The following is a 14,718-nucleotide window of genomic DNA, read 5'->3' on the forward strand; positions in this document are numbered from 1 at the left end:
TGAATCCAGCTCTGCGGATTAAATAAAAGACTAGCTAGAAAGCATCAGCATGTAGGAAATTATACTATACCAGAAAATGTAGGTGTGAATCCAGCTCTGGGTTGAACTAAAACACCAGCTAGAATGCAGCAGTATGTAGGAAATTATACAACAATACTAAGCAGTGTAGATGTGAATCCAGCTCTGGGGGTGAAATAAAAGACTAGATAGAAAGCATCAGCATGTTGGAAATTATACAATACTGTAAAGTGTAGATGTGAATCCAGCTTTGGGTTGAGCTAAAACACCAGCTAGAATGCAGCAGTATGTAGGAAATTATACAAGAATACTAAGCAGTGTAGATGTGAATCCAGCTCTGAGGTGAAATAAAAGACTAGCTAGAAAGCAGAAGCTTGTAGGAAATTATACAATAATACTCAGCAGTGTAGATGTGAATCCAGCTCTGGGATGAGATAAAATACTAGGTACTTATACCCTCGATTTATGCATTGATGATTGTAAACTTGTCACCAAATCCAGAGAATATATGATTGATGAGACCCTGGAGTGGGGGGCAGTGAGGGTCTCTTAGTTGTCACCCAGGACCTGGTAACAGTTCAAAAGAGTTTTTACCAACTTTTTTTTGGAGTATTTTTACTTCTCATTTTAGAATCTACCCTAATAGTATGCAGCAAATAGCAGATTTCCCCTGCGTCCTTGCCAGGGTGTTATCTCACTCGTTTGCTCAATTCATTAATCCCTAACAGGATAATATTTAGCGCATGTGTCATGCGCTGACAGGTCCTCACCGGCGAAGCAGATAATGCGCCACCAGGTTTAATAAAGAGAAAAAAGTGCCGGACCGCCGCAGCTGAGGCCTCACAGATCAATGTTAATTTGCGTCCTACAGCTAAGACCGCCATGGTGGACTGACTTTATGGATTTAGATGATAACTTATATGACCTGGAGACTATGAAGGAAAATACCATTTATTGAAGTCTGCCTATAAACATTTGCGTTTAAAGGACCCCGGATGGAAGAAAGCTGAAGCTGAAATTTTTTTTTTTTTTTTTTTTAAATAAGGCTGAATTTTAATCTTTGAAGGAATTCTGTCCCTGGGCAGAAAAAAAGCATTATATAAGAGAACATTGCTGCCTTTTTACAGAAAAAGGCTCTTTGTGTAAAATTGCAAGCGCTATGCGCATGCAGCGGCGCCCTGGGCTCATAGCCGTATTCATGCTGCTTAGATACACAGTCCGGCTCACGGAAACTCTTATGCACTTACCAAAAGGTCTAAGGCCATGTGCACACACTGCGGAATTTTCTGCAGTGGATTTGAATAAATCCGCAGTGCAAAAAGTACTGCGGATTTATCGCGGTTTTTCGTGCGGTTTCCACTGCGGTTTTAGACACCTGCGGATTTTTAATATGGAGCAGGTGCCAAACTGCTGCGGATTCCACACAAAGAATTGACATGCTGCGGAAAATAAACTGCAGCGTTTCCACGCGTTTTTTTCCGCAGCATGTGCACAGCGGTTTTTGTTTTCCATAGGTTAACATTGTACTGTACACCGCATGGAAAACTGCTGCAGATCCGCAGCGTCAAAACCGCTGCGGATCCACAGCAAAAACCGCAACGTGTGCACATACCCTAATTTTGTATTTTTTTGCCAAGTGCATGCACTCCATAGACTGCCATGGGGCCACTTATGACACCACATCAGCTTGAGATTGCAAACGAGAAGGTGAGGATTTGCCCCAAGGGTCCTGGAAAGGACGCAGAGCAGAAATTAAAACCCAGTTGGATGGCAATTCCCGGCCCGCTACAACCTTTGCTTAGCCTCATCTCATTATTATTCCATTCCCTTTTTGGGTTTAGTTTCTTACAAAATAGGACAATTGGCCAATTAGACTCCATCTATACTTTTAAGTCATTTTTTTTAATCAAAAATGAATTTAAAATACATAATACCGCCATATAGTGCCAAAATTATCTTGCTATATACAGTCTGCAAAATACCAACAAAGTCCACAAACGATATCAGGTATTTTAGGATTGCTGCCTAAAGCCCAAATAAGTGCTGCGGAATATGTTGGCGCTATATACATAAAAATTATTATTATTACCATCCTGTAGCTACACCGCAATTCAATGCACACAAAATACCACCATACGCTATGAGATAGTACCCGCTAATTCTGAGGTTTCTATATTCAGGGGTCCTTTATTAAGGGGGCTTTTATAATTGCTCAATTTACTAGGTCCAAATAATATTTATAATCAAAATGATATTTTCTAAACAGCCCACATAATACCGCCATACAGTTACCACATAATACTGCAATTCAATACCTAATTTGTCCAGTGCTGAAGAATTCTGGGTGATTTTACTTTGCTCCTGGGGTTTCTGTCATTGGGGGTCTTTGAGTTTCCGGGGGATTTGGTTAATTGCTTATATTGTCTAAAGAGCCCACATAAAACCGCCATATAGTTACTGCACTGCAATTCCAATCAATATCCAAATAAAACCCCCATACAGCGCTATCTAATACTTGCTGATTAGCCTCCTCAGGGGTTTAATAATAACTGAAGAATTGGGCAATTGCTCAACTTGCAATTCCATTAAAAGCCGCTGTGGTTGTCTCCATGTTCTCTGGAGCAGCACTCCCACTCTCTCCACTACCCACAGAATATACCCTGTGCGATGCCTCATAGAAAGAATAAAAAATAGCCATTTTCAACTTTTTTTTTTTTACATTTTTTTATTTTTGTTTCATTTTAACCTTTTTTTTTACATTTTTTTATTTTTGTGTTTCATTTTAACCATTTTTTTTCTACATTTTTTTATTTTTGTGTTTTTCGCTTTGTATAGGTCATTGGAGATTTGCGGCGGGGTCTGAGTGGTCATTATCACGGCGGGTTCGCCGCAGTACGGAGGGGATATTGATCAGGAGCTGTATACAGGATGGAGCATGTGTACCGCACAGCTGTGCATACAAATCAGGGGCCGGAGCCTGGGCCGGGGGGCCGCCATTCATTTCCTGGGGAGATCGGATCTCCAGCATTCATCTTCTTTAGGTCAGGACAGATGGAGGCGAACATGGTAGAAAATGACCCCACCGATGTGACCTGAAAGAAAATCCTGATTCCCGACATCCCCGAGATTTATAGCGACATTTCACCCTTCATTGTGTCGTGAATATTAAAGAGTTAATAAGTATAATATTCAGTATGTCCGCCGTTATCCAAGAGGAATGGTCACCCAGATTTCCCAGAGGGATGATACATGTATCACTCTGTATCTAAGCTCTTAGCCTTCACTAATATAGATGCTGTAAGCCGCCTTTAAAAAGGGACGTGGCTCCTTTAAGAGATGACAGATGATTGTGATTCTGTGACCCTTCTGTCAGCCGCTATCAAAGGTGCCGGCCCGTACGGATGCCAGGACCGAGCAATGCAACATAATCAAGAAAAGCATCAAGCATCAGGTTATACACTGGGGGGCGGATGTAATACAGGGGGGCAGAGATTATACATGTTATAGATGTAACAGATATTATACACCAAGGGTGGGGGGCCGGGGTTATACACAGGGGGAATGTTATAGATGTAACAGAGATTATACACCAAGGGCGGGGGTCGGGGTTATACACAGGGGGAATGTTATAGATGTAACAGGGGTGATGGGGTCAGAGGTTATACACCGTGGGGGGGGAGATTATACACTGAGGGCGGGGGGCCCGGGGTTATACACAGGGGGGAATGTTATAAATGTAACAGGGGTGATGGGGTCAGAGGTTATACACTGTGGGGGGCAGAGATTATATACTGAGGGCGGGGGGTCGGGGTTATACACAGGGGGAATGTTATAGATGTAACAAGGGTGATGGGGTCAAAGGTTATACACCGTGGGGGGGGGCAGAGATTATACACTGAGGGCGGGGGCCGGGGGTTATACACAGGGAGAATGTTATAGATGTAACAGGGGTGATGAGGTCAGAGGTTATACACCGTGGGGGGCAGAGATTATATACTGAGGGCGGGGGGTCGGGGTTATACACATAGGGGAATGTTATAGATGTAACAGGGGTGATGGGGTCAGAGGTTATACACCGAGGGCGGGGGGTCGGGGTTATACACAGGGGGAATGTTATAGATGTAACAGGGGTGATGGGGTCAGAGGTTATACACCATGGGGGGGGCAGAGATTATACACTGAGGGCGGGGGGCCGGGGGTTATACACAGGGAGAATGTTATAGATGTAACAGGGGTGATAAGGTCAGAGGTTATACACCGTGGGGGGCAGAGATTATACACTGAGGGCGGGGGGGCCGGGGGTTATACACAGGGGGGAATGTTATAGATGTAACAGGGGTGATGGGGTCAGAGGTTATACACCGTGGGGGGCAGAGATTATACACTGAGGGCGGGGGGCCGGGGGTTATACACAGGGGGGAATGTTATAGATGTAACAGGGGTGATGGGGTCAGAGGTTATACACCGAGGGGGGCAGATATTATACACTGAGGGCGAGGGGCCGGGGGTTATACACAGGGGGGGAATGTTATAGATGTAACAGGGGTGATGGGGTCAGAGGTTATACACCGTGGGGGGCAGAGATTATACACTGAGGGCGGGGGGCCAGGGTTTATACACATAGGGGAAGGTTATAGATGTAACAGGGGTGATAGGGTCAGAGGTTATACACCGTGGGGGGCAGAGATTATACACTGAGGGCATGGGGTTGGGGTTATGCACAGGGGGAATGCTATGGATTTAACAGGGGTGATGGGGTCAGAGGTTATACACTGTGGGGGGCAGAGATTATACACCAAGGGCGGGGGGTCGGGGTTATACACATAGGGGAATGTTATAGATGTAACAGGGGTGATGGGGTCAGAGGTTATACACCAAGGGCAGGGGTTCGGGGTTATACACAGGGGGGAATGTTATAGATGTAACAGGGGTGATGGGGTCAGAGGTTATACACCGTGGGGGGGCAGATATTATACACTGAGGGCGGGGGGTCGGGGTTATACACAGGGGGGAATGTTATAGATGTAACAGGGGTGATGGGGTCAGAGGTTATACACCGAGGGCGGGGGTTCGGGGTTATACACAAGGGGGAATGTTATAGATGTAACAGGGGTGATGGGGTCAGAGGTTATACACCGAGGGCGGGGGGTCGGGGTTATACACAGGGGGAATGTTATAGATGTAACAGGGGTGATGGGGTCAGAGGTTATACACCGTGGGGGGTGGATGTTATACACCGGGGGCAATGGGGCTGACCGACAATCCATTAGTCAGTGCTTAGGGGCCGCCCGGATACTTTCCCCATGTAGTGTTACATTGTATCCGTTCCCCAGGACAATCAGTCTATAGCTGTCGGCCGTCACCTCCGCTCACACATTACACGTACGGATGACATCACACTTGTCCTTATTGGCCGCTTCTTCTTCAGGTGCAGCCGGTAATTTGACGGTAAATCTGGAGACATTAGCAGTCGATTTCCTTCCCGTGAAATGTCAGGCCACTTAGTCAGATAATTGTACTTTTTCTTTTTCTCAGGTCGTCTGCACAGTTTCTTCTGACTCTCTACGTCCATGTAATAAATAATGGATGACATCATGGAGGCCGCTCTGATTGGACGCCGGTGTGGCCCTCGCTCTGTATCTGGGGCCTCAGTAATAATTTAAATACAGCTGAATGGCTGTTCTGCGTCGTTCCATTTCTTGCCGGCAGATGAGCCGGATCCGGCGCTGTGACCTTTCACCTATCGCTGAGTATTGGATTGCGCCTCTGGGGGTGCAGCCATCTGTTTCATCAGTCTGTGAAAAGACATTTTATAGATTTGTTCCTCTGTGATTTTCGCTTTAAAGGGACGTTGTCAGGTGCGGAGTTCAAAGCAGCGAGCGTTTCCATTCATTTCTATTCCGTCCGGTGGCGTTCCGGTAACATTCTTTGTGACAGATTCGTTTCTGCACTGAACGCCTTCTGCTTCACGGTGATTATTATTTTTTTTATTACTTTGAGGTTCGGACCCCCGGAGAGCTGACGCTGGACCAACCCTGAGACCTGCATCTTTCTTAAGAACAGGGCTCTCTGGATTCATTTCTATGTTTGCTCTGAAAATTGCCGAGCAACCAACGTTTGTCAATCGTTCCAGTTCCCGTAGAAGTGAATGTATGGCGGTTCATGCGCGGCCTATTCTTTGCTGACCGAGCCCGGTTCTCCCGATAGACGCGGGTCTCCGTATTTATCATACATTTTTGGCATATCCTGGTCACTGTATGTCATCATTTTTTGAGCACTGAGTGGCGGTATTTATTTTATCCGGCACTGCGATTTAGGCATTGCACTGTTATCTTTACAGTGTATGATGGTGGCGGTATCTTGTATAATGTCATAACTAAAGTATTCAATGTGTAATTAACAGGATGACGCCCAAATAACAGCGCCAAAGATATGCGGGCCACCTGCTCTGACCCCTGCGACTACATTGTTACATTTTATTACATAGTTAATAGAATTGAAAAAAGACAAATGTTCATCAAGTTCAACCACGACAATGGTACAAGACAAAAAGAAAATCCGTCTCATGGGAAAAAATGTGGGAACTGCTAGCAGCAATTCTCCACCACTGAAAACAGCCACCCGGGACGTAGTACAACCAAACGTGGCCTCATCTGCCAAGTGGGATGACCACCGATTGTTTGGAATGACTAGTACGTGCATATTGATTGACGTAAGAAGCGGATGACAATATGGAATATTTGGAACTTCATCGCTCATCTCAATTACAACAGGATAATGTTACCTCTGACAGCGACACCATCAGTGTTCAGCAATGAATGGTCTGCCTGATCACAAACGAATAAGAGGGATCATTTTGGGGCTCTTTGTTAATTTATTGGAAGTTTATCCACACGCGTGGTCAAAATTGTTGGTACCCCTCGTTTAATGACAGGAAAACCCACAATGGTCACAGAAATAACTTGAATTTGACCAAAGTGATAATAAATAAAAGATCTATGAAAATGAACAAATGAAAGTCGGACATTGCTTTTCAACCATGCTTCCACAGAATTAAAAAAAAAACAAAAAAACTCATGGACAGAAATGATGGAACCCCTGAAAATAATGTGGCAAAAGGGACATGTTAAATCGCCCTAACTAAGGCTACTTTCACACTAGCGTCGGATTCGGCCCGTCGCATTGCGTCGGGCCGAGATTCCGACGCTAGCGTTTGATGCGCCGCACAACGGGTGCAGCGGATGCATTTCTCTGGCGCATCCGCTGCCCCATTGTGAGGTGTGGGGAGGTGGGGGCGGAGTTCCGGCCGCGCATGTGCGGTCGGAAAAAGCGGTCCGTCGGCAGCAAAAAACGTTACATTTAACGTTTTTTGCTCCCGGCGGTCCGCCACAACGTGTGTCAATGCGTCGCAATGCGTCGCAAATGTTAATCTATGGGGCAAAAACACATCCTGCAAACAACTTTGCAGGATGCGTTTTTTCCCATAAACTACGCAAAGTGACGTATTGCAAAAAACGCCAGTGTGAAAGTAGCCTTAGAGCTGTCTATGTGTGGCTCCCGGGAGATTGGCCAGCTCCTCCAGGAGTTTAGGAGCGTTCCTCTTGTTCTGGGAGTCACATATTGTTACAATGTAGAAACCATACTGTAACCATGAATATACGAAGATTCTACCTTGTGCACATGGCCGGTCCAGGACTGCAATATATTCCGGCAGATTTTAAGTTTTGAACATCAGTTTTGAAAATGTTATATTAGACATGTAGTAGATATTTGATGTCCCCTCCATAAAGGTTTCCCCTCTGTTACATATTCGGGACACCACTGGTTCTTGAGGCTTCTAATGCCGACGCTTGTTACAAATCTCCCCCCAATGACTGCAGGATTGAATTACGGCAATGTCGGGGTTTTAGGTCGAGCGACGCTTATGTTCGGGAGAAGCATCACGCCAAAATAGATCTCACCCAGAAGGGGAGTTCTGCCTGGTATAAATGGATCCATAATTCATGAAGATTCTCCTACTACAAGTACGAATGTTTATTCACAGACAAGTTTAACATCAAGAACAAGAGACAACTCTTGACTTTCAAGTCTGGAATCCTGGATATTTATTTTCAGCATCTCCAAGATAAATTCAGATTAAAAAAAAAACAAAAAATACATAAATAAATATATCTCTACCAGGTTGTATCGCCTTTAATAAAAAGCTGTGGGTAGAATCAGCCATTAGAGCCTCTTAAAGGGAACCCGTCCTACTGATCTTGGTTTCTGATCTGCGGGTTATATATTGATTCATTCTAACTTGTATATTACTTATTTAAATCCCTCTTCGTTTTTGGGTTTAAGAGTCCAGTGGGCGGTCCTAATCATTGATTGACAGCTATCGCTATGCTCACAGTTTTATAAGAAAGGCTGGAGTGTCAATCATTGATTAGGACAACCCACTGGACTCCTAATTATAGATGTGGAAGGAGACTGAATGATTAAAATATAGACGAATCTCCTTTACTTGGCCTATTAATATGCCACTCTCTATTTAAGCCTGCTCAACCACTCAGCAAGCTGCCTTCACTACAGGTTCAGGGGGTGGAGCTATCTTAAACTAAGCTCCACCCCACTGACTTTTAAACATATCACTCCCCATATAAATGTATCAGTGTGACCCCCGACACTTCGAGGGATATTGACCCCTCAAACTTTGTTAATCAAATTCGATAGTTGTTCCTAGTTCTGCTTTAATAAAGCATCTCAGAAACCAAAATTGTAAAGAGATCTGTCTTAAAGGCAGCTTTCCCTAAAAAAGGAGGTGTTACATTAATACAGGAGGGCAGCCATCTTGTTGCTGTGGTTACTTTTAAGCTAATTACATCGCTCAAACACGGCTGAACTATAATCTATGAGAAATAAAAAAAACTCTATTCCTCTATTTATAGCAACACACCAGGTTATGACCGGTCCCTCCATGTGTATTGATGAACCTTTAAATTTAAAGGGGCAGGGAAAATTAAAACAAAAGTTTTCACAATGACAAAAGCCCTTTATGGAGCAAGAAAAGGAGAATGTTACTAATATTTACAAGCAACATCACAGATAAATCCACCGTCACCTCACCTTGTTCTGATGTGAATGATTATGTAAAACCCAGGACACAAAACTGTGAATGTAAACGAGGCGGCGGATACTGTGTGATATGTAGATAACAGGAGAAATGGAAATCTGCAGCACTATGGATCGGTAATTAGGCTGTGGGCTGTTCTTAGCTGTAGGATGTGTTTTAATTAGACACAATGTGATTCTATATGTGCATTCATCAAATACAATGTAGCAGATAGAGAAGGAGATAGATTGGGGCAATTCATTAGTCCAGGCATTTAGCTGCAGTCTAATAGGTGATAAAAAGATGTTTGTAGGTAAGAGGGACATAGATAGAGAAATAAATAGATAACAGATAATATATAGATGATAGATAGATAGATAGATAGATAGATAGATAGATAGATAGATAGATAGATAAATAATAGATAGATAATAGACAGATAGATAATGGATAGATAGATAGATAGATAATTATAGATAGATCGATAGAGAAATAAATAACAGATTATAGATAGATAGATAGATAGATAGATAGATAGATAGATAGACAGAAGATAGATAGATAACAGATAATAGATAGATAGATAGATAACAGATAGATAGCAGATAGATAACAGATAGATAATAGATAGATAAATAGATAATAGATATATAATAGATAGATAATAGATAGATAGATAATAGATAGATAAATAGATAAAAAGATAGATAATAAATAGATAGATAAATAATTGATAATAGATAGATAATAGATAAATAGATAGATAATCGATAATAGATAGATGATAGATAATAGATAGATGATAGATAATAGATAGATAGATAGATGATAGATAGGTAATATATTGATAGATGATACATAGATAGATAGATGTTAGATAGTTAAACACGAGATACATTAAAAAAAAAGTTATGAGATTTAAGATAAATATTATAGATAATTTAACTCCAAAAGACTTACAAACAGGGAATTTAGATTGTGAGTCCCAATGGAGACAGTGATGATATCTATAAAGCGCTGTGGCATATGATGGCGCTATATAAGTGTGTGTAAATAAATATTAAATAAAAATAATATTCACATCATCTATTTGTCATATCTATTTCTTCATTCTGTCTATCCCAAATATCTGTCTATCCTCTGCACACACAGAGCACCTCATGTCACTATCTCTATAACAGACCTATGCCCCTGCCTTGATGCCTCCACCCTGATGCCCCTGCTCTGATGCCTCTATATTGGTGCCCCTGCCATGATACCCCAGTGCACCCGCCCTGATGTCTCTGTGTTGGTGCCCCTGCCCTCATGTCCCTGTACTGATGCCCGTGTATTGGTGATCCTGAACTGATGCCTCTGTACTAATGCCCATGCCCTGGTGCCTCGGTACTGATGCCCCTGTACTGATGCCTCTGTACTGATGCCCCTGCCCTGATGCCTCTGTATTGGTGCCCCTGCCCTGATGCCCCTGTACTGATGCCTCTGTATTTGTGCCCCTGCCCTGATACCTCTGTACTGAAGACCCTGCCCTGATGCCCCTGTACTGATGCCTCTGTACTGGTGCCCCTGTACTGATGCCCCTGCCCTGATGCCTCTGTACTGATGCCCCTGTACTGATGCCCCTGCCCTGATGCCTCTGTACTGATGCCCCTGCCCTGATGCCTCTGTACTGATGCCCCTGCCCTGATGCCTCTGTACTGATGCCCCTGTACTGATGCCCCTGCCCTGATGCCTCTGTACTGATGCCCCTGCCCTGATGCCTCTGTACGGATGCCCCTGTACTGATGCCTCTGTACTGATGCCCCTGTATTGATGCTCCTGCCCTGATGCCTCTGTACTGATGCCCCTGCCCTGATGCCCCTGTACTGATGCCCCTCTACTGATGCCTCTGTACTGATGCCCATGCCCTGGTGCCCCTGTATTGATGTCCCTTCCATGATGTCCCTGCCCTGATGCCCCTGTCCTGATGCCCCTGCCCTGGTGCCCCTGCCCTGATGCCCCGATGCCCCTGTATTGATGCCCCTGTACTGATGCCCCTGTATTGATGCCCCTGCCCTGGTGCCCCTGTATTGATGCCCCTGCCCTGATGCCCCTGTATTGATGTCCCTGTACTGATGCCCCTGTATTGATGCCCCTGCCCTGGTGCCTCTGTATTGATGCCCCTGTACTGATGCCCCTGTATTGATGCCCCTGCCCTGGTGCCCCTGTACTGATGCCCCTGCCCTGATTCCTCTGTATTGATGCCCCTGCCCTGATGCCTCTGTATAGATGCCCCTGCCCTGATGCCCCTGTATTGATGCCCCTGCCCTGGTGCCCCTGTACTGATGCCCCTGTATTGATGCCCCTGCCCTGGTGCCCCTGTATTGATGCCCCTGCCCTGATGCCTCTGTATTGATGCCCCTGTACTGATGCCCCTGTATTGATGCCCCTGCCCTGGTGCCCCTGTATTGATGCCCCTGCCCTGGTGCCTCTGTATTGATGCCCCTGCCCTGGTGCCCCTGTACTGATGCCCCTGCCCTGGTGCCTCTGTATTGATGCCCCTGCCCTGGTGCCCCTGTATTGATGCCCCTGCCCTGGTGCCTCTGTATTGATGCCCCTGCCCTGGTGCCCCTGTACTGATGCCCCTGCCCTGGTGCCTCTGTATTGATGCCCCTGCCCTGGTGCCTCTGTATTGATGCCCCTGCCCTGGTGCCTCTGTATTGATGCCCCTGCCCTGATGCCTCTGTATTGATGCCCCTGCCCTGGTGCCTCTGTATTGATGCCCCTGCCCTGGTGCCCCTGTACTGATGCCCCTGCCCTGGTGCCTCTGTATTGATGCCCCTGCCCTGGTGCCCCTGTACTGATGCCCCTGCCCTGGTGCCTCTGTATTGATGCCCCTGCCCTGGTGCCTCTGTATTGATGCCCCTGCCCTGGTGCCCCTGTACTGATGCCCCTGCCCTGGTGCCTCTGTATTGATGCCCCTGCCCTGGTGCCCCTGTACTGATGCCCCTGCCCTGGTGCCTCTGTATTGATGCCCCTGCCCTGGTGCCTCTGTATTGATGCCCCTGCCCTGGTGCCTCTGTACTGATGCCCCTGCCCTGGTGCCTCTGTATTGATGCCCCTGCCCTGGTGCCTCTGTATTGATGCCCCTGCCCTGATGCCTCTGTATTGATGCCCCTGCCCTGGTGCCTCTGTATTGATGCCCCTGCCCTGGTGCCCCTGTACTGATGCCCCTGCCCTGGTGCCTCTGTATTGATGCCCCTGCCCTGGTGCCCCTGTACTGATGCCCCTGCCCTGGTGCCTCTGTATTGATGCCCCTGCCCTGGTGCCTCTGTATTGATGCCCCTGCCCTGGTGCCCCTGTACTGATGCCCCTGCCCTGGTGCCTCTGTATTGATGCCCCTGCCCTGGTGCCCCTGTACTGATGCCCCTGCCCTGGTGCCTCTGTATTGATGCCCCTGCCCTGGTGCCTCTGTATTGATGCCCCTGCCCTGGTGCCTCTGTACTGATGCCCCTGCCCTGGTGCCTCTGTATTGATGCCCCTGCCCTGATGCCTCTGTATTGATGCCCCTGCCCTGGTGCCTCTGTATTGATGCCCCTGCCCTGGTGCCTCTGTATTGATGCCCCTGCCCTGATGCCCCTGCCCTGATGCCTCTGTATTGATGCCCCTGCCCTGGTGCCTCTGTATTGATGCCCCTGCCCTGATGCCCCTGCCCTGGTGCCTCTGTATTGATGCCCCTGCCCTGATGCCCCTGCCCTGATGCCTCTGTATTGATGCCCCTGCCCTGGTGCCTCTGTATTGATGCCCCTGCCCTGGTGCCTCTGTATTGATGCCCCTGCCCTGATGCCCCTGCCCTGGTGCCTCTGTATTGATGCCCCTGCCCTGATGCCTCTGTATTGATGCCCCTGCCCTGGTGCCTCTGTATTGATGCCCCTGCCCTGGTGCCTCTGTATTGATGCCCCTGCCCTGGTGCCTCTGTATTGATGCCCCTGCCCTGGTGCCTCTGTATTGATGCCCCTGCCCTGGTGCAGGCAGGCCGGGGGGCACATACACACATGTAGCTGTGCACACCCTTCTCCCTGAGCCCTGTGCAGACAGATGGCAGCACTGGCAGGAGGTGGGTCTTGTGCTGCTGCTGCTGCCGGGGCTGGGAGCAGTGTGCACGGAGCCGGCGGGTGTCAGCTGCTCCTCTCCTCCATCCTCTGCTGAAAGTGGATTATCCCGGACTCCGGCCATGGACCCCGCCGCCCGAGGACCGGCCGCCAGTAACCCCCTCCCCGCCGTGCGGCTGTGACCACCGGAGGCTCCAGGACACGGTCCATCACACGGTCCATGACTCGGTCCATGACTCGGTCCATTACAGGTCCGGGCACTTTCCTGGCGGCTCCGTCTCCAGCTCCTCACATTAGCGCTGCGGGTCCGAGATGCTGCGGAGCTCAGTGCGGGGAGCCCGGCTCCGGGGTGCGAGGTCCTAGAGGTAGGTGCTCCGGCCCCAATGGAATGTCTGCCGGCTGAGCATGCTGAGGATTGTAGTTCTTCCAGGCAGTGAGTGAAAGTCTACCTGGTCTGATAGGTGGCAAGATGCAGGACAGCTGAGTGTTGTAGTCCTCCACTGCCAGAAATGACTGATCCTTATCAACAGCGCAGGTTAATGGGAGTTAATCTTCCCTGGCTGACAACAGCGAGCAATGGAGGCAAAGCATTTGTTCTCTCTGAAGTTGGATTGTTCTGAGCTGCATGGGTTTTGTTGTACTTCAAAATGTCTATCTATCAATTATCTATCTGTCTGTTATCTATATATTATCTATCTATCAACTATCATCTATCTATCTATCTATCTATCTATCTATCTATGATTTCTGTATCTATCTATTATCTATCTATCTATGATCTCTGTATTTATCTATTATCTATCTATCATCTATTATCTATCTATTATCTATCTATCTATCTATTATATGTGTATTTATCTATTATCTATCGATCATCTATTACCTATCTAAAATTCAAATATTCATAGTTATTAGATAGTACAATGGTAGGACTCTGAGGAGACGTCAGTAGCAAAACCTACTTCTTAAGATGTTGAATCAATACAGACCTATGATAAATGTACAAATCTATTAGATTATTACCTAATATTCCATCACCTCTCTATCTGTCTGGTGTCTATATAAAACTCAAATCTTCATAGTTATTGGATGCTACAATGGTAGAACTCTTAGGTGAGGGGAGTAGGAAAACCTACTTCTTAAAATGTTGAATCAATATAGACCTACGATGGACATACACATATAATAGAACACTAATCTATTATCTATCTATCTATCATCTATCTATCTATTATCTATCTATCTATTATCTATCTATTATCTATCTATCTATTATATATTATCTATCTATCTTCTATCTATCTATCTGTTATCTATCTATCTATCTATCTATCATCTATCTATCTATTATCTATCTATTATCTATCTATCTATCTATTATATATTATCTATCTATCTATCTATCATCTATCTATCTATCTATCTATTATATATTATCTATCTATCATCTTTCTCTCTTATTTGTTTATCTATCATAATGTTAATCATGTAATGACTGCAGACATCAGTTGATCCTAC

At 46.1% G+C, this 14,718-nt stretch overlaps 1 protein-coding gene across 2 annotated transcripts in view; it reads left to right on the forward strand.

Annotated features, from left to right (window-relative positions):
- The first annotated feature begins 13,176 nt into the window (after window positions 1-13,176).
- Window positions 13,177-14,718, forward strand: part of THSD7B (thrombospondin type 1 domain containing 7B) — a 452,200-nt gene continuing 450,658 nt past the window's right edge. For both annotated transcript variants that reach the window (XM_069732875.1, XM_069732874.1), the window contains exon 1: window positions 13,177-13,565. The gene's annotated coding sequence lies outside the window, so the exon portion shown is untranslated. The remainder of the gene's footprint in view (window positions 13,566-14,718) is intronic.

The sequence above is a fragment of the Ranitomeya imitator genome, chromosome 7, assembly GCF_032444005.1.
Source record: "Ranitomeya imitator isolate aRanImi1 chromosome 7, aRanImi1.pri, whole genome shotgun sequence".
NCBI lineage: Eukaryota > Metazoa > Chordata > Amphibia > Anura > Dendrobatidae > Ranitomeya > Ranitomeya imitator.